Source organism: Psammomys obesus, unplaced genomic scaffold, assembly GCF_907164565.1.
Source record: "Psammomys obesus unplaced genomic scaffold, mPsaObe1.curated_primary_1811, whole genome shotgun sequence".
In the NCBI taxonomy this organism is placed as follows: domain Eukaryota; kingdom Metazoa; phylum Chordata; class Mammalia; order Rodentia; family Muridae; genus Psammomys; species Psammomys obesus.
In genome coordinates this window covers 959,604-986,460 of record NW_026596051.1, presented here as the reverse complement: position 1 = coordinate 986,460, position 26,857 = coordinate 959,604, and the positions used below count along the sequence as shown (strand labels likewise).

Here is a 26,857-nt window from a genome sequence, read left to right as displayed (position 1 = left end):
ATACACACACATACACACACACACACACACACACACACACACACACACACCAAACATACATGCACACTAAACACACACGCACACGCACATACACACATACACACATACACACTAAAATATAAAATTTAAGAGTTCTAAAACAAAACATCATTTGGGGTTAGGGCAAAATTTCCAACAACCAGGGGCATTTTTTGAAGTGGCCCTAAACAAACTTTGTCATTTATACTATCTATTTATGTGAAACAGCATCAGTGATTAGAAAGTAAAAAATATCAATCAGCTCTGAAAATTGTTGAAGGCTGCTCCCCACAATATCAATACTCAGCTACTACTTAATTCTTTATGCAAAAGTAACCAGGTGCATCTGCTTGGTATTGAACCTAGGGCCAAAACACTCTGGGCAACCCCCTTCCACTGAGCCACACCCTAGTCTCAGGCATTTTATGACTATGCAAATTCGCTTTTATCTTTAACATGTTAAAATTATATGTGTACCAAGGAATTGCCTTAGAATAAATCTCTTGTGATTATTACCAGTAAATATCTGATCACTGTATCTAGTTTATATACCTAGGGTCATATACAGAGGTCTCCAATGGAAAAGTGTGTTCTGTGGACAAAGCGTAAGAAGATTTGATCTAGGTCGTCAGAGGGCAGACAAGGGTCCCAGAACCCTGACTACACACTTGATACCGGGCATGTCACTGATTCTAAAGAACCTATGAAAACATTAGAGGTTCTTTATTTGTTCATAATAGGAAACAAAGAAAACATTCATTTTTTTCTACATTTAAAAAGAAATAAAAAAATTTTGAGGCTTGCCATGTGGCGTATAGCTACAGTCCCTGCACGTGGGCTGAGGCAAGAAAACTGTTGAGTTTGAAGCCAGCCTGAGTTCCACAGGAAAACCCTGTCTCCTAAAACCAACACCAAAAGACAAAAACAAAATCAATATTGAATTATTACCGGCTTTGTCGGTATGTGTCTCAGTAGTTGGCAGAAGTGTCCCATTTACTGCAGACTGGCTATTCAGAGACCAGATACCTTCTGGGCACTTTTCTGAACAATCTCATCTACTTCTGGGAGAGCCAGGGCTGGGAACGGGCTACAGATAAGGGAACACAGGCCCTTGGAGATCTGAACTCAAGTCTGACACCAGGCTAACCTCCTAATCACTCCAGCACCACCCTTCCCTTTTAACCTCCTTAGATTAGATAACGTCAAGCCTGGCCTTTCCCTGACCCCTAGAGACTCCTTTCCCATTCATTGCTACAGGCCATCCAAGCTCGCAGACTTCCCCTAGTCTTATCTGATTCTCCAGGCAGAGAGGGAAGATATACACTTAGTGGCCTGTATGTATACCCAAGCACTGAGTCACGGGAGTGAAGACAGCTCAGTGTGAAAACCCTAAAACTTACAAAGATAAATGCTAACTGTTCATGGATCCAGGAAGTCCGCAAGAATCGGAGGCTACCAGCTTCAGTTCTTCATAAAGCTGCATTGCAAAACCTTGCAAAAATTTACCTGAACTTATCTCCAAGCAGCAAGGAGAAAAATCCTATTTTAAAAGCCAAACAAAAACTTCCCGTATATGAGGTAGAAGCAGAGAGGGGAACCTACCCAGCTAGAGCACACACACACCCTTCCTACTGGAGGGGCCTGTGAGAAGCCACTAGTGAAATAAAGCCTTACTGTGCCCTGAACTTTCCAGCCTCACTCTAGCATCTTCAAGTATCTCTCTGCACCAGATATCTGAGCACCTGCTAGTCAGAAAGTCAGCACTCATCATCCCTCATCTGAGACTCCTTGACTCTGGCATTGGAAGTGCCCACCGGGCAGACATGGCAGGTTGCTAAGTGTAAGCAGAGGGAAAACGGCAGAACTGAATGCCAAAGGGATTTAGAGTGGGTGTTGTTTTGTTTTAGCTTCTCTGTGTATTTTTGTATCATGAGAGGAAATGGCTTCCCTCTCCCAGACTGAGAGATAGAGACACACAAACGAGGTAGAAACCTGTTCAAACACCAGCCTAGAGCAGAAATGTACGGGTGCCCCCCACCAAGGGGCAATGATGGTCCCCGTGGAAACTATGTTCAACACAGGCTACAACGCGTGAAGGGGACAGAGGGTTTAAGCAGTAATGTCAAAGGACACCAACCTGAAATCAACCTGGAGCAAGGTACAGAAATACCAGCTTTTCTCGGGGCCTGTAACCCTCACACTGTCTTAACTAGAGAAAAAAAAAAAAAAGTCTGATCCATTTCCTTCCCCCAACCCCCTTTCACCAGGACTGAGTGAGCAATGGCCATGTCCTCACAAACAGACCTCATAATGCCAACCCCAGGCCTGTCTGACTTCTGAGTTGGCCTGTGGCCTAGAATTTCTTGTTTCTGGCCCCACCTAACAGATGGGGTATGCCAAAATGCCAGGCCCGAGCTTGCTAAACCCTTTGGACACTCTGTCTTGGACCACCCAGCTGTCTGTACAGAGGCCAACTTCTATATCCAGGTTAAGCACTCCAGGGCTGCATTCCTCTGAATATGGGGGTATTTCAGCTCTGAGCCCAGTAGCTCTGTGGTGCTAGGGTTCTAGTAAGTCCCTACAAATCCTTGCCATCTCATACCTTCTTCTCACCTGGATTCTAAAATTTGTAAGTTGTTCCAAATCTGTCTAAATCCAGATAGTCTGTGAGAGAATTACTTCCATATTGGATACCAACAGTAAGTGTGAAAAACACAACCATCCTCCTTGCCTCTCACTCTTATCCAAAGAATTCCTTCTCTCAGAAGCACCGGAAAGCAAGTGCTCTTTCAGTCCAGCATCTACTGGACTTGAAGCCTCCTTCTGTGTAATCCAGGTAATGCAGGAAGAGATGCCTGATCCCAGCAAGTTGCAGGAAAGTTGGATAATGGGTCTCTGGTGGCTCAGAGCTGGGCTACATCTCTTTAAAAGACAAAAGGCCTAAGTATGATGCAGTTAATAAATATCTAATTTTTTAAAAAATGTATTGTAGGGAGATTTAAAAAAAAAAGCCAGAGTGGCTTAAATACTTTCAAACTATAAAATGAGATTGTTCTCACTTTAAAGTGTAAATTATTGTGGTTGTACATGTTGTCAGGTATGGGCAGTTATGCATACCACAGCTTGCATATGACGGTCAGAGGACAATTTTGTGAAGTAGGTTCTTTCCGGCCACCTTCATGTGAGTTCCTGAGATCCTACTCAAGTCACCACTTTATCCCCTGATACCTCTTGCCAGCCCAAATGAGATTGCTTTAAATGAAATGATAGAGCTATCCCAAGAGGTCCTGCTCATAGCTTCTCTTTTATACTTGCCTGTTATTCTCATTAAAAATAATAATATATAATTTTTTAGAAAAGGGTGTGGGTGTTCTTTAGTAGTAGGCTGTTGGGATGTGGGATGGTGGTTCCAGGCCAGGCTTTCTAGAAGTTGGCAGTGAATCAAGGGCAAATTCCCAAATGGTCAAGCAGTGATTTCACAACATTGGGCCTCTGTTGCTCCTCTTTACAATACCCCTACTTTCCCAAATGCATGAATTTTTGTCTAGACTCCAGGTCACAGCTAGGACTGAAGTCACGTGCCTGTTGTTAGTTTCTGTAGCATCCTTATGAAGTGACCCGCTTCTGCTGAGACTCTATTCCTTGGTCCATAAAACATTGCTGGTGAGAAGTGACTAGCTAATTCAGAATACTGGTGTGAGAACCAGTGACAGTAAAGATGTGAAAACTCAAGAATGAGTGACATGCTCTAAAGATGGCCCTTCCTTTGTGCACACTTCTAGTATTCTCTAACACACGGATAGGTTTATTTCCCATGAGCAGGTATTGTACTTCACACATGGTTTATTTATATGCAACTATGCCCACTGTATTCTTCAAGGCCTGACACTGGTAAGCAATTAGTGTTTGTTGAAAAAATGGCAAATGAAAATAAAATCTATTTAGAGCATTCTAAGATTATTTAAAGTAGTTTGCAGAGTATGGGGGCCACAGGAAAGTTTTATTGCCCTTTAAAAACGTTTTTCTCTACAGAGACCCCAAATTTGTTCCATTTGTCACATAAATGTACATAACATATCACATACATAAACACATATGAATAGACAGGAGTCATTATAGAAAAAATTAACAAGAATGGGTCATATATTCTAGAAGTTTGCTAAATACTCATTTTCTCACAGGGAGCAATGAATTGCTTGGTTGACTCAACTAACTGAGAGCAGAAGAAATGTTGAGAGCATCTCTTCCAATCTGCCATCTCTTTTCACTACAAATGAACATAATTCACCTGGTCAAACCTGTATTTCCATGCAGCCCTATCACATCTCCATCTACATGTGTTGAGGATACATATGCTTTCCAGGAACTTTAAGGGCTGGAGAGATGGCTCAGAGGTTAAGAGCATTGGCTGCTCTTCTAAAGGTCCTGAGTTCAATTCCCAGCAACCACCTGGTGCCTCAAAACCATCCAGGGACTTCAACACTTCTCTTCAGGTTGCCTCCAAAAAAATCTGTGTGTGTGTGTGTGTGTGTGTGTGTGTGTGTGTGTGTGTGTGTGTGTTCTTAAATGGTTCTGATATAATACTGTATGGACCACTCAAAGTTAAAATGACCATTTTACACTTAGTGAAGAACATTGGAAATCTGAGCCGATCTGTATATTATAAACTATATTAGAGAGAATGATGATAGCAGAGTGTGGGGCTTATGGTAAGGAGGGTTAAAGTATGCAACAAAGGTAGATGCAGTCAGAAATATTTTGTTCCTGTTTATCTGCAGTGGCAGAAATAACATGACCAGAGGGTATTTGTTTAAATGACATGAAAAGTAATCACAACCTCTTGCTTTATGTTGTTATTGATATTGAGATGATGGTGAGAGAAAATCAACATCATTTTTTTGAAGATGGAGCTCAAAGAGGAATTGTGTCTAAGGAAACCACGACAAGAAGAGTAACGAGATGAAAACGGCCCAGTCTTTAACCTGTAACTGGAAAACAAGATGCAAACCTCACAGCTTGGAAGGTAGCAAGACCCATGATAAGGTAGAAGGTGACAAGCTGGGACAAAACTGCACTACATATTCCCATCCAAATGTTAATTCCATCACTGGAAAACTTCTACAATAGAAGAGCAGGGGCTCGAGTCCCGGACTCTGCCATAATTTATGCCTTTATGTTTAGATGATGGAAAAGTAAATACCACTGTTTCCACCAATCATGGCCACACTGGAGTGTTAAAACGATAGCAGGAGCTCCCTCAGGAAGACGGGGGTTATAGAACTTAGAGTCTGGATGCCAGGAGTCATACACTGAGGTGTGCGTTTGCTGCAGAAGCCTTTGCCAGCATGGTCCTCAATGTACCCCGAAGTTTAAAGACCACCTGGTGCTGTATTGGCTTCCTCTGACTCTTCTTTATGAAGAGGAGGTGGGGTCTATGGGTGTGGGCATGGGTAAAGTTGAGGCAAGAGACTCCCAATGTATTCAGCAGTACAACTAAATTGCAATTTTAATTCAGGCAGCGAGGCTAACTGCAAGTCACACTTCAGTGGCACCTACATGCACCAGCACCACGACATCAGAACACGATCCACACACACTCTCAAGAAGCTCTCGCTGTCTCGGTTCCACGAGTCTCCAGGAACAAGCAGAGAGGAGTTCGGGATGCTTGGATGGAAGCAGCTGGGGCCTCGCACGCAGGAATGAGGACAGCCTTCTTAGCTCGGTTGTCCAGGAGACAGCTTTTCAGGGCAGGATAAAGAAATGCGGCCAGGTGAAAGTTATATTGACCGCACGTGCGCTGCGTCGAACTCGGGAAAACAGGCTGAACTGGGGATTGAGACCACAGCAGCCAGACACCGTCCCACTTTAGAACCCTACTGAGGAAGACTGCTTCCTGCTCCTGGGCCCAAGCAACCTGTAGGCACTTGCCGTCTTCTGATGCCCACGTGAGAGTGTGTCCTCATGGGCAGAGCCAGTTAGACAGACTGAAAGCTTTAGGGGTTCATGACAAGCAGGCTGTCTCCTCTGCTTTTGTAAAACTAAGGCTCTTCAAAGACTTCCTCATACGTGCACACTGGAATGTCCTTAAAGCCACCATCCTCTTGACTGTCCTCCCTCACACTCACACACACACACACACACACACACACACACACACACATACTCATGCATGTGTGTGTTCATTCTTACCTTTTTTGTGTTTTAATGACTTTTTTCCTTTCAGATTTAATTCACTGTGCAACTAGCAATTTATGACAGATTTGTAATCAAATACCTACAATAAGCTCTACTTTTACAACGCTGTCCACATCTTAGCAGTAAGGAAATTCCTTTGAAAAGTGTGACTCAGATGGTGTGGCTTTTTGCATATCTGGCAATGCACAGGAGAAGGGGACCCAAATGAATTGCTTCCATCATGAGATTACAGTGGATATACTAAGCCCCAAACATCCCAGGACTATTGAGCCAGCAGTTTAATTGGCTGTCAAGTAGGTTTTGAAAGCCAGAATTTGGTAACTCCTGACCACGCATTCTGATGGCATTTCTTGGCTTCACTTGATAGATTGGTTCTGAAAACATACACGAATTTTGAAAATTCAAAACAGACTAGCTTGTTTTAGGGCCTGAACAAACAAAGGGCTAGGAAAGTGGAAACAGCATAAACAATGTTGTTTATATCCAAGATTGAGAAAACCATCCCACTTTCCTCCCAAGCTGCAAGAAGCCTCAGAGCATGCCCCATGCGCTGAGGTGGATGAAGACATACCTTCCACAGCATGCACACTGTCATTTTCAGACACGGGGACATGAAAGGATCTCACAATGAGCAAAAGTAATGAAAGATGGGCTCTTTTCGGAATTTCAGTTGGAACGGGCAGAAGAGTCCAGCCACAAACAAGGTGCAAAACCAAGTGAAATGGACAAAGCACCAGGAAGACATGAGGAGCACCAGCATGTCATTGTCCTGCTTCATCTCTGACCTCAAGAGAAGTCATGAAATGGTTCTGACAGCTGTGTGCCCACAGAAGGCTGGTAGTGAGTCCAGAGTTGCCAGCCCCGTGTTTCTGAGGAATGCTTCATACCCATATTGAATGGAAGGACTAGACCTGTTTTTTTTTCTTCTTCTCGCTCTCTCTCACCGCCTCCCCAACACACACAGTCAGGTTGGCTTCCTTAATGCATTTTTTTTCTTGTTGTTGTAACAAAACTATATTTAAAAGCAACAGGAAGCTTTTACTTGGGAAGTTGAGGTTTAAGCACTCTGCCGCAAACAATGACCTGAGAGATAAAGATGCAGCGTAAATGGTAGGGTACAGACCTCTCCTAGTTTCCTGCCGAAGTTGACTTGTGAGCATGTGTGAGGCCACGATATGACTAACAGTGCTATTTTGCTTTTATTTACTCCAATTTATTTGTTCCTGTGAGAACCTCTATAAAAACAAAGTGTGGGGACAAACAATGGGAGCTTTTGCAGCTCCTCCTTGCCAGGGCTTTTATTTTACACACTATCAAATGTTTCCATCAGTGGCGCTCAGCCCATTTATTCAACTCTGAATCATACCCCAGATCATATTGCTGGGGGCTGAAGGGTTGGCACCTGTGCATAGCCACTGTCATTAAAAGAGACAGAGACAGACAGAGACAGAGAAGGGGTTAGGGGTAGACTCCTTGGCCACTAAAACTTTAAGTCAGCTTGCATGTCCATAACATCATTTTCTCACCAAGCCCTCTTTTGGTTCACTTGCACGTTAAAGGAGAACTCTTGAGTTGGGGGTTTGTGTGACCCGGGTCACTTGGAGGTCAAGCTTTTCACTGGTTGTTAACACAAAGCTGGCAGCCAACCCACCCTCAAAATTCATCATCTGCTCTCATCTGCAAATGTGCTGTGCACATTGGATTTTTCTCAGCTTTTAGGGATCTCACAATTCCTTTACTGTGAAGAGGTCTCAGTGACAAATAAATAGGTCAAACATTCTTCAGTGAGACTGTAGACCTGGAATCTATCAAATATGGAAAGGTAATAGATTTTGACTTTTTCATTTTTAAAGGGGCTTTTTACAGTGTTATTTTAAACCAGTTGAACAGATCCCTCTAGTCCTGTATAGGACTTCAAGGAATGCTGTCTTTTGAGCCGTTTTGTGCAGCCCAAACTATATTTGTGCCTCTCTGAAAGAGATCAATATTTATTCAGATTGATCTGTATGATTTACATGTGAAAAATAGATAAAATTGGATCAAATATAAACCAAAACTAATTCTGTCAACTCCCATGAAAGTCAATAAAGCCAAAATAAATTTAGCAGATTTCATCTACCTGCACTCAAGAATTGTTTTACTTCATTGTTTCTTATAAACCTACTGAGCAGAAATTTGCTTAACTCTTACCCAAGCTTCCCTAAGTGAGACAATAAGACTCTCAATGGAATATTTTGCACTTGAATATTATCACCAGGACAGCATATGGCAGTTTATCTTCATCCTCTTTGTAGGCTAAAATTAGCACAATGCTTTAGCAGCACTCTACACTTGACTAGGACCACAGTGAAATTCTCCACAATGCCATTGCGTGTTCCACATCCTGCCAGCTTCCAATATTTAAGCAAATTGGCTGAGTGTAGATTAACACTTGCAGATATATCTTAGTGCAATATGACGCCTAAGAAACGCCAACACGAGGAATCAGTATGAAAATCCTTCTTTCATGTGCCTAGTAAACTACCTAGTGTTTCAGCTACGAAGCAGTACAAATCTTTACACAGGTCACTGAACCAAGTGGGATACTCGTAAGCTTCACAAAGCAAAACACTGTTGCTTTTAGGACCACATGTGCCCCAGAGCCATTTGCTAAAACCCCTCTGCTCTAAGAATTAAGTATGCGTTCTCTGAGAATTAAGTGAGAGGGACCTGCCCATGGTACAATGTGCTCCCCACATAGAAAAGGGGGTACTGACTAGCTCTTTGAAAAAATTACGCCACAAACAACGATTTTAAAGAATAACCAAAGGGGCTCAAATAATACATGCCTTGTAGTGGGTCTGTAGCATCGTAATCTTCCCATTAAATAGTTAAAAAAAAAAATGTTTTTCAGTAAGAAATAACTTGGGAAACTCTTGGCAGGTAAGCCACGAGGGTGTATTTACATTAGGAGAAAAACAAAACCTCAGTGTGTGCTTTATCTTTTCTCCCACTCTTTTATTTATTAAGGCAGATGTTATACTAACAAGGTATTGTAGCAGTATTTACTAACTAAAACCAGACTGAACTTTCTCTCACTGCTGTGTGCTGAGGTTTATTGAGTGGCTACCAGTAGATTAAATCCAAAACTACCAACCATTCTGACATTGCCAACTGATTTTTATCAATAGATAAATTATTTATCAATTAGATTTAAAACTTTGTCTTTTTTTTTTTTTTTCCAGTGCTAGGGACTGAACTCAGAGCCTTAGTGTACGCTATGCTAGGCAAATATTGTCCTGAGTGTGGCCCCAGCCAATTTTTATTTTATTATTCTTATTTTAAGACAGGGTCTCAACATGTAGCCCTGGCTGGCCAGGAATGCACTTCATAGACCAGGGTGAACCTGAACTCACAAGAGTCCACCTGCCTCTCCCTCCCTAATGCTAAGATTAAATCATGCACAACCACGCCTGGCCATTGTCAATTCTTGAAATAAAAGATCAACAGGATAAGCCAATTTCTCAAAAGCTCATCTCACACTGATTGCCCTTATGGCTCTCAGACTGTGCATTTTGTGGAAGGAGAAAAATATGTAGGCTCCACGGACGGCAAAGCAACTTGATATACGATCTAACTAAGGTCATCATGCATATGATGCAATGTATGCATCTATCCTGTAGTCATCTTTCTCGATCCACATCCCCTACTATTGCATGGGTGGACACAAAATACAAAAACTTTGATGGTGAAATTATGCAGAATGTTCTGGCCCTCTTGCCAGTTCCAGTATCTATGTAAAACACGTATTCAATTGTCTTCACTTTTACTAAGGCTGTAAGTTCCAACTTGCTTCTTGGTGTTTCAGTATTTTAGAACTGAAGTACCTGCCCAACACTTTTTATTTACAGAGAAAATAATAAATTACATAATTTATAAACATTATAAATTTTTATAAAAAGTAAAAATAGGAAAAATCCATGAGTAAATTACAAATAAAAAATAAATTATATTCCAGTAAACTTACATAATTTGTCTGACCTACAGCAAATGGAACATAAAGTCCAAGGACACTAAACTTCATAGTCTACCATGCAAATTCCAGAAACACACTCAAAAGTTCCCAACATGAAAGATGAATATTTAAAATAGAAATTGAAGAGGCGGGCATGGTATATGGTACATGCCTATGAAAATATCCGCACACTGAAGGATGAGACAGAAGTTTGAGGCAAGTCTAGGCCATTTGAGAAAAATAATATTTTATGTGAATAACCCAGCAACAAAACCTTTGATCTCCAATGGTGTCCTGACTGCAAGATATGCTCCTGCAACAGCGGCACAAAGCTTGTTGGAGTAAGCAACCACTATCTGATTTGACTGAAGGCCACTCTAAGAGATGTAACATGTTCACAGTGCCGCTTGGGGCTTGGGGGGCCAAGAGCTTGAGACCAGATATCCCATAGACCTAAAGAAAAACCAAATGTTACTGTTCTGTTCGAAGAACAGAGCAATAAAATGACTCCCAACATCATGCTGGTATACTCATAGTTCGGTGGCTTGCTCAGCCATCATCAGAGAAGCTTTCTCCTGCAGCAGATGTCAACAGACAGAGAGCCACAGCCAGACAAAAGGCAGAGAGTGAGAGACCTTAGAACATTTATCCCTAAACAGGATGTCTCCATCAAATTCCTCCCCTCAGGGCTCAGCAAACCCTGATGAAGAGGAGGCAGAAGGAGTGTAAGAGCCAGACAGGATGGAGGACACCAAGTGCCTTCTAATCACAAGACAAACTCACAGAAACTGAGGCAGCACACACAGGTCTGTACCGATTGAAACCTAGGGATGAAGGGAGAAGTGGACACAGGTCCCCACCTTTAACCCAGAAGCAACCTCCAATCCAGAACCACTTGCAAATGAAAATTTAGTTTTCTCCAAGGGGGTCTCTCTGGGGAAAGAGTCTACTCTTAAGGGTAGGCTGCATGTCTAACAGTAGATGGCCGATGGAAAACAAACTCACTGGCATCTTTGAAGGCTCCTTATCTCATAACGTCATATCAGGACTTTTTAATTTTATCTTCATTTTCTTTTTCTTCTAAAGTTCCTTTGTGTATATATGATCACTTTCAGTTTTGTGTTTTGATGTGATTGCTGAGTGTACCTCTGTCGCTGAGTGGATCTCTGTGTCTAGATCTGATTCTCCTACCTTTCTTGGGCTCTTTCTTTTTGTTTGTTTTGTCCTATCCTAATATGTTTGTTTTTGCTTTATCTTATCTTATTTTATCTTATTGTTATCCTTTAGAAGCCTGTCTATTTTCTAATAAGAGACAGAAAGGGGGTGGATCCAGATGGGAGAATTTGTAGGGAGGAGTCATGAGAAGAAGAGGGAGATGAAAAAGAAATCAAGGAATATGCTATAAAAAAATCTATTTTCAATAAAAGAAAACATTAAAAGAAAGAAGAATATTTCCAAAAACATAATCAATTTGTTATTAATGTAGAGATAAATAAACACCCATTGTTCATAAAGGTCTGATCTAATGGCAAGTCAAAAACAACTATATACTTCTTTTTAAATTTTTATTAATTAATTAATTAATTCATTCATTCATTCATTAGTATTGTCTTGAAGATTAACATTAAAAATAGTGGATTACTGGCATAGTACAGATAGGACTAACCAAACTATCTTTCTTCTCAGAAATACACTGATTCTTTTTCAATTTCTTATTTAATAATACATACAGATATGTATACATTTGTATGTACAGAAAGGCAAACAGCAAAGTAACAAACTAGTGGTAGGCTACGGGTGTTTCATTGTACTATTCATCCTATTTTTGCATGCCTAAAAATATTTATACTGATAAATCAGAAAAAAATATGCTTACAAATAGCACCTGTGAAAAATCTCTACACCTTTGTCTTTGAATTTCATCCTATCCTTCTCCTTTTTTTTTTTTTTTTTTTTGTCTAATAGCCTCAGCTTTTCTGTAAGGACCCCTGGGCACTCTTACTACATGGTACCTACCTAGATTAGAGGTGACACATCAACATAAATTCTCTTAAAAATGGGCAGAATTGTTAAGAAACACCTATACTCCTTTGAAATGGGGTGGTGTCAGCTAGTACTAAAAATCCAAGCACAACTGTATCATTATAAAATGGTTAGGAAAGGAAATTTAAATCATCAGAACAAGAAATGCATTATGCCTTCATCATAACTAGGCTATATATGTACATATATAGAAGGGCAAGAGAAGACAGAAACGATGAGTTGGGGAGAACAAGAGTAGACACTAGCCCTTCCAATAATCTTGTCGTGGGAAGAAGTGCTAACGTTGATTGCTTATAAACAAATAAAAACTTCCCTGTAAATCTAGTTTTGTCTCCCCAGAAATAAGCTATTTTACTCTCAATAGAGCAGAGGTATTTTGGACTTTGTTCATTAACTATAGCTGCTATAAAACTATTCTTCAAGATATGTACATGTATAAATAGAATTTGCTAAACTTTATCTGTTATGCTAAGCATCAGCTGTTGGCTGGATCCTAAAGGTTTTCCAAGTAGCCATTGGTATTCTGAAATTCAAAGTCCTGATACTTCCAAATTGCCTCCTCAAGAATAAAAGATTTCTGTGACAAACTGAGGTCAGACTGTAGAAAGAACTTTACTGTTGAGCAAATTCATTTCCCAACTTAACTTGGCTCCTATGACGAAACTGTCTTCCCCCAATGCCATAGGACCATGGAGCTCACTCAGCCCTAACCACACTGACAATCAAAAGGAGGCACACCACTGGATATATTACCCTGTCTGATACCATGAAATTCATTTTCTGACAGATCCTCTTACATATAGTGTAGAAAAAATGAGCAGTTTATTTTTTTAATTGATTCATAGATCTAGATCTCTTCTGTATTAGTCACATTCTCATGGCCTCTGCTGGCCAAAGCAATGGGCTAGAATGTCACTGAATTGCAAATGGAGCTCTGTGTGAGAGGAAAGCTCAGCAGTCTGAGGCTAGAGTGACCTCCATCATGACACAATAGATGTTCAAGCCAACCTTCATAAAATTAAGACACATTAGAAAGGCACCAGATTCTCACTTTCTTCCTACACCATTACTCATGCTCAGATGAGCACGGATGCTAATGAGAGCCTCTCAGTCCACGGAGGAAAATAAACCAGAGACTGCTGGTGATCACACATGTGGTGCTCACTTCATGCCAGGTACAGCACTGCCCTCTAGATTTTAATCTTGGCACTCTTGCAAGTAGGCACAAAGAGTACCTCCATTTTATGGGTGAGTTTAGGCTGTCCTCTAGCCAAATAAATTAAACTACGTTGTATTAGGGCTTTGTTTGTTACAAGCCTGTTTGGTGAGGAGAGGTCAATGGAAGATTGTTTCAGCTATGACTAGATGCTAAAAATCCCACGTGCCTTACTGTTCTTGGAGAGAACACACCGAACACACTGGTGAAAGAAGGAGAAGGTGATGGAAAAGAACAGCATCAGAAAATAGATTTGCTCCAGATATTTTATAATTCAGGCAACACTGCATTATAAATCCCTTGAGGATACAGACTGGTCTTATTCACCGTTACTATCCCAGGATTAGCACATAACTGTTTCATAGGAAATACTCTGTAATTGAGTAAGTGAATGAGCAGATGAAAGAATAACACACAGCATACCAGTGGGGTGTGGTGGTGCAAGCCTTTAGTCCTAGCACTCAGGAGGCAGATGCAAGCTGATCTCTGTGAGTTCAATGCCAACCTGGTCTACAAAGTGAGCCCAAGGCTTTGCTCCACAGAGAAACCCTATCTCAAAAAGCAAACCAAAACCACACAATACACTAAGCAGTACCTGCCCCCTTCACTCTACAGAGCTTCTTGTGTTCGGCCTCCTCTTTCTTTTCAACAAAAGGAACAACCGGAAAGCTAGTAGACATATTTCAGAGATAAATGGGTGCTAGTTGGCACTATTTCTTAACCCAGCACCAGAATGAGGAGCGGACCTGACAAGCCTGAGCAGGTCCTCTACAGCTGTTCTCTCATGTACACTTAAGCAGTGCTCTCTCACCCACAGAATAGACATGGATGTCTGTCCTTCTGGAGCATGGTGGTGTAGGGCTCACAAGCTGAAAAGCAGATTTTCTTTTTTAATCTGGCACATAGTAGGTGGTGGATAAAAAACACATTAAGCAATAGGATCAGAACAAAGGTGTTGTATCTCTGAGCCTCTAAATCCCAGTTCATAACACGTTTTCTAAAAGACTCAAAATTATTACAGCTGAACTCAGTGGAGGGAAGGAAGCCAATCTCCAGTAAATGTCATTTACTCTTCAGGTTAACATTGTGATTGTCATATCTGATTCATAGCAAAATAAAGAGGATTGCCAATCAATGAAGAAACAGAACTGATAGAAATGTGGAGGAGCTGACAGTACCAGGCTTAGACACCAAGCCAATGGCCCTAATGTTTTCTTCCCCTTCTCTCTCTACTCTTTCCCCCAGGATCCCAGAAGACAAGCTGAGAAATGGCAGTGTCACTGCTGTCATTTTGTTCCTCTGAAATAGGAACCTGGATTAGTTCTAGCTGGCTACAGCTCAACCCAGATAAGTCCAGGGCAGTGGTGATAGGCAGCAGGAAGGAATTTGAGGAAGTGACAAGAAATGCTAGTCATTCACCATAAAGAAAGCTTCCCACAAAGTGGTCTGGGAGGTAACTACATAGTGACGGCTGTTCAGAAAAATGCAGATAACTGCAGAAGTCTTTCCTAGAGTGAGGACAGTGAGGCAGCCACAAACAATTCACATCTTTGCCACATCCTTCAGCAGCTAATGGCAAGAAGGAAGGCAACCTCTCCCCAGCACATCTCTCCCTCACCCAGCTGAGAGGCCCTTCTGCAGCAACACCAGCATGCCTGAAGCAGCTGGCTCACTCTGCTATTTTCTAAAGTGTCAACAAGGAATCACCAGCAATCCCTTGGATGTCATTCCTGCGGTGTTCCAGGTTGCCGTCTTCCTGTGGCTAGGCAGGTCACACATCAACTTGCGGGACTGTCATCTGCCGAGCAATGGACATCACAATAACCCACAATGGCATCTGCCATTGCAAATATCTCCATTGCTCTTCATGAACATTCTAGAGAATAGTGGAAATCAGGAAGCAGTCATTTTCCTAAGAGGTTTATAAATAAAGAAACCGGACAAAAGAGAACAGGACTCTTCCGATGTGTATTTTTTTTTTTAAGGCAGGAAGAAGGCAAGAAATACCCTTTGATTACACATGATGTAACTTTCCTTCTTGATATTTTTAATTTTTGCTCAAATCATCTGTTCTTACTAAAATCTATCCAGTATATCTTGAAGACAACCGTAAAAACTGTATTTTGTGATAGACTACACGGTCAATACTTTTATATTTTGGATTCTTAAATAATACCAAGTTAGTATACTAGTCTACATCTCAGCTCAATGACAACATCCCATAATGCTTCAGGCTCTATTTTAAACTGTCTTAACCTTTTATGTAAAGAGAAATTAAAGTCACTAGTATCCCACAGACTTCCTGGGGTCATAGTAGTTAGCAAACCATATTTCCAAAGAAAATATTTCAACCCAGTACATTTTTGTTCAGAACTCTTTGAAAACACACCAAATAGAAAGCGATTAGAATTATATTTACTTACTCACAAATATTAGCATTAAATTATTAGTTGTATTAGTGGCTTCCATTTACATTAAACTTTCAAATTATACATACCTTTATTTTAATTCTATGAACATCTTAATTTTTCTCTCCCTGCGTATCTATTCATTTGCTTACTTCTTATCACTCCAGGAACCAAGAGTTCTTAATTCCATGGATTTCCACAGGGCAAAAATCTAGGCCACTGTTTATGCCCAGAAATCAATTCCACCATCACTACACTCTGCATCAAAACAACATTTTAAGAGCAAAAGTTGAAGCTGCTGGCACTGAGCCAAAACACTCCTCGACTAAATGAAAGTGCAGTGGGGGTTTAAAGAGCAAATAGGGCAGGTCACTGTGGCTTGCTGTCCCACCAGCTGGGACGCCCTAATGGCTCCAAGTTTCTGGATTTAAACCTGGAACTAGATACTCTGCCCAGAGAAAAGTACTAAGACACACAGACACACACAGGCACACACACATACACACACACACACACACACACACACACACACACGTGTGTGGAGTGCTGATGGAATGCCTTCTGTAAATGCTCTCTGAATCAGTTTTATCTCTTTGCTCCTAGTGAGACCACACTAAGCAATCACACTTTAATGTTTTAATTAGAACCAGAAAGAACACTGTAATTCTGTTGCATGTGTCTTTTTACAAGATCTTCATCTGTGAAACACAATCTTATAATAACATGATACTTTCAAAAAACCTTATATTACTGAGGATCATAAATCATAAGAACAGCACTGGCTTCCACTAAACCTGTGTTCATTCTACTAGCTACATCATCCGTAGATTATAACGATTGGTGCAAATATACATTAAAAAGCTATAAATAGCTTTTACCCAGATCCTTTCCTCACAGCCCAAATAAAGGCAAACAAAGGAAAACTATCAAAAGGTATATATTTTTAGGCTCACTTATCATAGCAAATAAAGTATTTATATCATGTAAAAAAGCATTTCCTTAAACTACTACTTTTAATCCTTATCAACCCAACAGCAAGAGGGCCATCAAGTCAGATCCCTTCTGGAAAAGAGTCAAGGTCAACAAGACTCGAATTTTGTTTATCTTTAGTTGTAATTGCTACTGACATTCAAATTGGACAATAAACTTGAAGTCTGTCAAATGTTCCCAAGGATCAGGTGATCTAAAAGCTGTAATAGCACACGGCCATTGCCAGCTAATCAAACAATCCTTTTATAACAATTATGATTTGACTGCATTTTTTTTATAGATGCAAACACCAGCAAATTCTGAATGACTATGGCCGTGCCACTCCAACCATGAGGGCAATAAGAATAGGGAAGTGTGAGAGGGCACTTGCTAGAATTTCTCACCAAAAATGACATATGGCTTGAAGAGCACAGTGCCATAGAATGAAAAGATTCTGTCTGTCTCTGTCTCTGTCTCTCTCTTCTGCTTAAGGGCAAAGTCAGCACAGCATGGCTTTTATTGTGTTATCATTCCTGAGCCTAGATCGCTGTTTTGGCTGAAAGAGCAATTCTATAGTTCTGTGTATGTCTACCTAGAACTGTGTAGCATTACTCCTTTAAACCACATTTTAAAAAATGATTCATTTTAACTTGGGAGGTGCTAGAATTTACTCAGTATGTTCAATTCTAGAACATCTGATATTTACACCAAATGCCATCAGTTCTTTCAAATCTGTCACAAAGCTCATTGATATCAACAGGAGTCATTGAGATCAAGATAGCACATGGCTCCATGCCATATTTGACTTAAAGATTAAAAATGGAGTCTGTTCTAGCTGCAAAGTAAGATACCTTAAACCTGCTGCTTCCATTTAAGAATAAAAATTGAACCTATGGGCTGTGATTGGCATCTAAGACAATGGCCCTGATCCACAGAATGCAAACTGTTACCTGCACTTTGACTGTGAAAAAGCAAACTGAAAAAAAAAGTAGGAAATATTCTTGATGTATAAAAGCATTGCGTCCCTCTCTTCATGAATAACTTTTAACATTTCATCATTTATCCAAGCCATTCATACTTTCCCAAGCTCACCCACTCCTTCTAACAGCATGGAGATATCTAGGAACAAAGAAAAGGATAATTCTTCCAAGAGCATGCAAATCTTTTACCTGGGAATACAATGAAACTTAAAAGTGAAACAAAGATAAGCATACAAAATACATTATGTTTAAACAGAATTTTCCATAGAGACATATTACGTCCCAGGGGATAAACTTTTGAGTCAAATACTGTTTCAATATTTTTAAAGTATGATTTTATTTTATTTTTTTAACATTCTGGCACAGAAATGTAATCAGTTTCATCAGCAGGCAAAAGCCTATATCATCTCTATTGTGGAGTCTATTAGTCTCGGGTAGGTAATTTGGAGAGTCTGCATAAAAGCCGACATTGCAGGCAGGAAGTGGATGAGACTGTCAGCATGAGGAGAGGTATCTGCTGGGAGTCCATGAGGCAGAGCACTGACCCCAGGATATTTGGGAAACACTCATCAGCCAGTTGTCAAGCAGGGGGAAGTCACCTAATTTCCAGAGCAGTAAATTGATGAAATGCGTCACTGAGTTCCCATGATAACTTGGCTAGCCTCTGTCTTTCTGCCCAGGCCCTGGACCTTCAACAAAGCCAGAGACTTCTCGATGAGACTGCAGTACAAAGACAGAGTACAGAGAAGCAAGACGCTGGAGAGCCACCCCAGGAAGAGATGAAAAGTGTCGGTTCTGCCCATTAGGGCATGGAGAAAAGGTAGCTGGTTCTCTGGATGGTCCTTTCCTGGAAACATGAGGCTGCACTTAAGACAGTGGGGCTGGGAGTGGGGGTGCACACAGGATGCAGAAGCCAGCCTGGACTACATAGTGAGTTCCACAATAGCCAAGGCTGTGTAGAAAGACACTGTCTCAAAAATAATAAATAAATAATAGAAGAAGAAAAATTGGAGGAGGGAGATGATGATGACAGCGGGACTCAGCAGGTAAAGGTACTTGCCACCAAGCCTGAGTTCCCACGTGGTAGAAGGAAAGAACTGACTCATACAAGTTCTTCTCTGACCTCCACACACTCACCATAGTGAACATGTCACCACCATAGCCACCCTGACAAAACAAGTAAAAGCAAAAACATGAAGGAGGGGGAGGAAAAGGAGAAGAAGGAGAAGGGCTAGAGGAAGCAGAGAAGGAAGGGAAGGGGGAGGAAGGACTCAATGAAACAGGCTAACTGGCACTTGACATCCACACATTCCACATTCGAGATCTTGCTGTCACTCCAGACCTTTCTGTAACAAGTCTGCATGGTCGCTCAGTCTGGTCTAGTCCCGTCCCACTCCCAGACTCTTCCTCTGCTTTAGTTCATACTTGGTACATTTGAACTGGCAGGCTACTGCCAGCCTTCCTCTGTCTTGATCCCTCTTTTACTCAGTCCTGAACCATGCCTGTATTCAGAGATGCCTTATTGTTTCTTAAACAAGTCCTAGATGTGTTAGGAGCCCACATGGGAGCTTTTGTCTGGGCTTGTACCACCTCTTAGGACAAATGCATTCTTCCTTCTCTCCTGTCTGGGGCTCGGACTGACTGTTCCAGTGTTATGCTATGCAGCTTCTTTCTTTGTGTAAAGGTGTTTTTGCCTACCATACTCTTCTTCTCCATCTTCCCAGTCTTTATATCAGAGAACACTACTTTAGAGGAGCTAGATGGGCAATGAGTAATTTAAAACACATTTCCCTCACTAAGGACAATTCTGGGGAATGAAGTATTTGCCAAAAATGATGACAGCAGTGAAGGATCAATGTGTGAGTTCCACTCAGGCTTGACAAGAATTCCTGCCCCAGAGAGCCAGGATCCAGGCTGTACCCATGCCAATTGGACTGCATTTTGTTAATTCCCTGTATCACACTGGACTATTCATTCTCACACCTTCCCTGGCTCTCGGGGAACTCTTGATTCTTCCACTGAACCTTCAGTATGCTCACATCTTACCCCATGGTTGGCATGTACAATCCATGTTCACATCATGCCCATTAAATACTTGAACAAGCCAGATGTGGTTGTGCACACCTTCAATATCAGCACTTAGAAGGCAGAGGCAGGCAGATCTGAGTCCTAGGCTAGCCTGGATCTCTACAGAGAGAGTTCCAGGATAGCCAGAGCAAGACAGTTTTTACCTCTCCTACATTTGGGAACATGCCACTCATGAGCCTTGGGCTCACAATACCAAATAATTCCATCTATTTGTGCTAAAATTATTCTTTTTATGAAAGGGATGTTCTCAATGCTAAAATGTTGTAATGCAAATACCCATAATAGTAATTGTATTGGGTGAAGTATTCACTGAGAGTTTTCCCTCATAAACACTCTCGGACCTGAGACATCCCTTAGCATCTCAATCTTTCTGGCTCCTTAAGCCTGAGAACAGAGTGACAAGAATATTCTTATCACCTTGCCTAGGCTCAGGTAGAAGGAGAAAAATTTGGCATGTGAAGCTGACACTCCATGAAATGGTCAGAAGGAGATAGACAGGTAAGGGAAAGTGCTCCTGGTATCACAAGACAGCGATCAGCTTAGTCATATTAAGACAGAGTAACAATTGAGACAATTGCATATTGGAACACAACAGCGAACACAAAGGTGTGGAGTCAGAACTGAGTGAGTGCGAGCTGCACACCTTGTCAGAGAAACTAATCAAATGTCTGTGGAATGTTTTTACATTCTTAGCACTGAGCTAGGAGCTGAGAGGATGAGGAGGGGCCACGGAGATGTCGAGGGTGTCAGTGGCCATCATACGGGCTCCCTGGGTGAAACATGAGAAGATTTTCTTTTCGATCGCGTTTTCTGTCACTCTAAGTAACTTCCACAATACTATAAATCTCGTGTCCTGTTATATTTCATACAAGTTCCAGGGTGTTGTAGCAAAGACAAATTAACTGTCCACTTCTAGCTATTACACACACTTGTATATTACATATTCTGTCCTACTTCAGGATGAACAACTACTCCTCTGTCCCTTTCTTTCAAAAATGGTACCCATCTCAGGCTACTTCAGCCTCACTGTGTAACTAAAGATGACGTGGATTTTCTGTTCTTTCCACCTTCACCACCCCAGTGCTGCTGGAGATGGAGCCAAGGATTTCACAAATCCTAGGCAAGTGCTCTGCCAACTGAGCTACATTCTCAGCACCAAGGCTTCTTGATTTCCCTTCCCTTCTTTCTTTCCTTAATCCACTAACTTGTATTCTACTTTATACTTACATATATTTGTTAATCCGTAGAATAAAATGGAGACTAGATGGGCATCTTAAAGTGCAATACAGGTGATGCTAACTTATGGTTCAATGAATGATTTATCATCTTTTCAGTTGTGGGAAAATGATATATGCTCAGTAGATACTGCATTTCATATATGGATTATATGGATCTTTTCCTGGGCTAGTAGTATGCAGTGGTATACTGTCCCACAATGCTAGTCAGAAGTAGTGAGTTATACTTCCCAGTTGGCCACAGGAGTATAAGGGTGAGTCACTGATATGATAGAATGTGTTCTGTGGTGAAGCTATGATGTGTAGAAGCATAGGTGTACTAACACATTGTCTACTTTTGATATTTTCCATTTGAAGTGAGTTAATCAGGTCATATCCCATTGCGCATCAAGGAACATCTGTGTATGCTTTTATCCCAAGGGCTCAAAGTATATTTTAAAAAAAAGTCAAAGGCTCAAAAGCACATTTGAATAGGTGTACTCAAGGAAAAAGTCACCTGAAACAAATAAAGTTCTTTAGAGAGCGCATTGATCAAAAACTGACTGTTCAGTAACAAATCTATAGAAAAATTAATATTTTTATCTGCATTTACTTTTCAATTCCCCTTCCTTTTTCTTAATTCTTTATTAATTACACTTCATTCACTTTGTATCCGCCCTGTAGTTCCCTCCCTCCTCCCATCCCAATCCCTCCCTTCCTCCACCCTCTGCATGCATGCCCCTCCCCAAGTCCACTGATAGGGGAGGTCTTCTTTTCCTTCCTTCTGATCCTAGTCAATTAGGTCTCATCAGGAGTGGCTGCATTGTCTTATTCTGTGGCCTGGTAATGCTGCTTCCCCCTCAGGGGGAGGTAAAGAGCAGGCCAATCAGTTCATGTCAGAGACAGTTCCTGTTCCTATTACAATGGAACCCACTTGGATACTGAACTGCCATGGGCTACATCTGTGCAGGGGTCTTAGCTTATCTCCATGCATAGTCTTTGGTTGGATTATCAGTCTCAGGAAAGACTCAATTCCCCTTCCTTAAAAATATATTATGCTGGCTGAGTTATTTTTATGTCAGTTTGACACAAGCTAGAATAATTGGAGAAGAGGTACTCTCAGTTGAGCAAATGCCTCCTTAAGATTCACCTGTAGATGTAGAGAAGTCAGTAGAGTGTTTCCTTAAATAATGACTGATGTGGGAGGGCCCAGCTCACTGGGGGCAATGCAACCCCTGGGCTGGTGGTCCTGGGTGCTATAAGAAAGCAGTCTGAGCAAGCCTTGGGGAGAAAGCTAGTGAGCAGCATCCCTCCATGGTTTCTGCTTCAGTTCCTGCCTCCAGGTTCCTGCTCTGACATCTGTCTGTCAGTGATGGAGCGTGACCCAAGAATAATAAACTGAAAATGACCCTTTCTTCCCCAAGTTGCTATTGGTCATATCATGGTCGTAGTAATAGAAACCCCAGACAGAGACTAAACTTAAAGACTTGCTATGTAGCATCTTGTTGTCTTCTTTTTCTGATACAGAAATAAGTAAAAAGGAGTTGTTCACCATTGTTGTGAACGATGTCTAGAAGGGAATGCATATGGGTTGATACTGGTAAATGGGAGAAAGCCAAAGCTAATTGTGCTAATCAGATAGAATGCTTTCAGGTTAAGTAATTATGGAAAATTATCTGCAAGACCGAACTAATCCACAAAGCCAGACACTTGAGCAAAACCCAACCTCACCAACTACACTTCAGGGACCAATCAATACAAGAGGCAGACAATGCCTACATCTTTTTAAGGAAATTACTTGGCATAAATTTATATTTGGGTTTGGTTGGTTTTTTTTTTTTTTTGTTTTGTTTTGTTTTGTTTTGTTTTGTTTTGTTTTTTTCCCTAGGCCAACATCCAAAATTTCTTCTACCATCCTTAATTAATGCTAACATTCATGGAGGAAAGAGATAAATTTGGGGGCAGAGTTAAATAACACATCCCAGGGGAGGAAACCATATCTTCCACGGGGAAGAGCAGAATTCATAGGAGCATCCTCCAAGAAAGCAGAATTCATCCTGCAATGCTGTAGCTGTCTCCACTAATCTTTCTGTTAGATGCCTCAAGTGTCACACAACAGTGTCCAGGGGCGGGAGTAGGCAGAATGAAGACTTTACACAGGATAAGAGTTGTTTAGAGCACACCTCACCTACCAAAAAATTCTGAAACAGCTTCCCATTAATTCCTTCTCCTATTGGACCCCCAAACTGCATCTTTGAGACAAGTGGCTCTTTGGTACCTATTTACACTTTGACAGATTTCTGTGTGAAATTAGCTCTCTGGTACCCAGAAGCAATCAGTCTAGAACATGAATACTATGCATTTGAGGTCTGAAAGCAGCCCTCTCTAATAGATAAGTACCCACTCATAGTTACAGCACTCCACCCTAAAGACGAAGAATACACAGTCCCTTCCAAGGGAGCCTGGGAAGGATGCCGTATAAACTGCTCCCCTCAACATAGGGTAAAGAATAAGTTTTCGAGATCCTGAGGCAGAGCAGAATAGGGTTAGATGTTCCACCCTAGGGGCTAGTGAGATACTTCCTCAAGATAATGCTTTAGTTAAACCCAGGCATCCTCACCATAGCTGAGTGTCCCACTCTCTGACTGGGAACGTCTACAGTTGGAACTAAAGGGACACAACTAACTAGAACTAGAAAGTTCATCATCTTAACTCTTATTCTCACTAATCTCTAATTAGATTTTTTTACATCCTTCAGGGGTGTGTGCAGGCAAGTAACACACCCCATAACTTTTAGCACTACTTATGACTTGTTTCCAGGAAAAACTATACTTACATATATGCCTAGTAACACATATTTAACATTCATCACTACTTCAAAGATAATTTAGAAAAAGGACTTACTGGTAGACCTGACTACCGAGTGGATAGTAAAGAAAGCACTTACATGGCTATATTAGAAAATTTTAAATAATAGGATTTCAATACAAGTAGAGCCCCCATATAATCCTGCATATTTTAATATATTAGTTTAAAATATATTATTTTGGCAAAGTATCTACTGGCTTCATCAGACTGCCAAAGAGACTAAACCAAGATGTCAAAATCCCCTGGAAAAAGGTCAGTCTGAACTGACAGCCAGGTAGCTAAAGGTAACAAAGCAATGATGAGCTCTGGTTTCAGACTGCTTCACCAGGCCTGGGCCATTGCATACTGAGGTCTCAGTACAGTTATAGTTCCCAAGAACGCCCAGTACTTAGTATCCATTTTCACTTCCACATGCTTGATTTTCTTGGTAGCACACACAAACTTCCTAAAGACAAATATGGTGACCTACTCATCCCTGCAGCTCACACCTGACTCTCAGTAACCACTTGATCTTCTTTGATGACTTCGAGAGAATACAGAAATTTATACCCTCACCCCTGAATACAGTTTCGGTGACTTTGCAGGACAGACTATAATTCTAAGTTCTCTTTTTTCTTTGGGCGATGTTAAATGATGCTTCTCTAACATTAATGTCCTCACTCTTGTCTTGCCAAGTATATAAGACACAGTGTGAAGACTCTACACCTGGGACAATGGATTCTCTCCTCATTTATTTTTCTGAGTGTGAACTAAACCATGGATTTAAACTGTACCAGGTTGTGTGGTGGCCTTGGACTATCTAGGAGAGCTAATCTGAATAACAAGTTGTTTGTTTGTTTTTTGTTTTATTGCCAGTTTAAGATGCAGAGCAGAAGTAATGGGGGAAAGAAAAAAAATAGCTGTACCTAGGGACTGAATAAATAAATACAACTTTGGACCTGGGATTTTAAAGCTAAGAAGATGCATTTTCATTGTCTGCAAAAACAATAAAGTTCATTTCATTAACATGAGTGCCAAAATATTGTCTCTATGCAAAGTACTTTTTGAAACTGCCTTAAAGTTTGAGAAAGACCAGAATATTATAAATGTAAATAATAGATTCACCACAGCGGAAAATATATTCTACCCAGGTTGAACACCAGTGTTGTTCTAAGCAAGAATCATTGTCTAATTTACAGAACAGCAAAACAAAGATATCTTCTTTTAAAAGGCTTTGGGGTCTCACTGCAAAGCTAGAGGACATACTGTTATAACAGCACATGAGTGATTCTTTACTAGTCCATGATTCTTGGAAAACAAAGACAAAGAACTCACGGAGTTTGTAAGTCAGGCTATAAGCCATGCCTCTTAAAAGTACCAGCACCAGCAACACAATGCCAGTGCACGACTCGCAGCAGCAACTGTCTATGACACAGGCCAGTACCAGCAGCAAATTCTGTAACATCACAGACTAAGCACCTTATTCAGCTCAAACCAGAAGGAAAACAGAACTGCAGATTTAAAGCCACACTTAATAAATAATATCTCTTTTAAATTGCAAATATTAAGACATGAAAACCTGGTAATGAATACAGACTGAGTTCACACATAAATAAAAATGAACAATCAAGAAGAAGTTAAGAAATGACCCTGTTGACTAATGTCCTGTCTTTGCAAATCAAGGATCAGACCTATTCAAGCCCAATCACACGAGAATGGAACCAGCAGAGGTCAATCAAAGGCAAGCTGAAACTTCAGCTATCTAACTGACCTTCAGAGCTTGGGACAAATTGCTATCAGTCAATGTCAACTAATGACAGGAGCTCTTTGGCTAATCAATTGTTCTAAAAATGATCAAGAAAACTACTCACAGGACAGCTCATTTTCACATCAATGCCTGTGAAGTATGAAAAGCTCATTTTTTTTGAGTTTTTAATAAGCTCATAAGTAAAGCAGTTACTTGGTAACAGAGGTCACCTTACAGAGAAAGACAGAACCTTTGTCTGTCTTTTACATATTCTTTTATTACCATATTATAGTAAAAATATGCCATGGATATGCCAGAGGGCTACATAATAAAGTAGGTAACATTCCATTCACTTTTGAGACAGAGTTCTGTTAAAGGGAACTCTGTTTGGCTGTCCATAATTTCAAATGCATTATTTGGTTGTTTGAGATGAAGAGGAATGACCTCCTGTTTACCAGTGGTATTTTCAAATAGGCAGGAGATGCTCTTTCAGTGAAAATGCATAGAGCCAAGTTCATGCCCTAAAATACACAGTTCCTACTTGAGATGGCGAAGCAACGTTTAAGATACCCTGCTTGTGTTGCTAGAAATCAGGCCAGCAGAGAAAAGAGAAGGACAGCTCGCATTGAAGCCTCAGCAAGAGGAAAGATAAGTTCACCACAAGGGGTTCTTGGGAAAACAACTCTCTACATATCTAATCTAGCGTGTCTGATAAGTTAATAACATGGATTCCCTGATAACAGGTATTTGTGGAGAATAATAACTTCCTCTTTCCATTTTATACCTGACTTTTCCCACCAGGAAACTGTTTTTCTGTTCTGTCTATCACTACATGTAAAGACTCCCCTTCTTCTGCACTGCAGTAGCAAGCATAGCCAAAGTAACAGGGTCATTACAAGCTGAGGGTCAGGGTCTGTGGTCACAATTATGGTTTTCTTTGCCCTCTTCTCAAAAGTGTTTTAATCAAACTACATCAGAGAGCCATTGAAATACAAGCAGTCCCAGGGGAGAAGCAATGCTTAAAGAGCAAGTATGAAAAAATATAATCAGTCATTCATTCCTCTAACAGACTAATGAAGCGAAGGAAGGAAGGAAGGAAGGAAGGAAGGAAGGAAGGAAGGAAGGAAGGAAGGAAGGA

At 40.9% G+C, this 26,857-nt stretch overlaps 1 protein-coding gene across 2 annotated transcripts in view; it reads right to left on the bottom strand.

Moving 5' to 3' along the window:
* Positions 1–26,857, bottom strand: part of Meis1 (Meis homeobox 1) — a 137,861-nt gene that overhangs the window by 74,606 nt on the left and 36,398 nt on the right. The window lies entirely within an intron of this gene.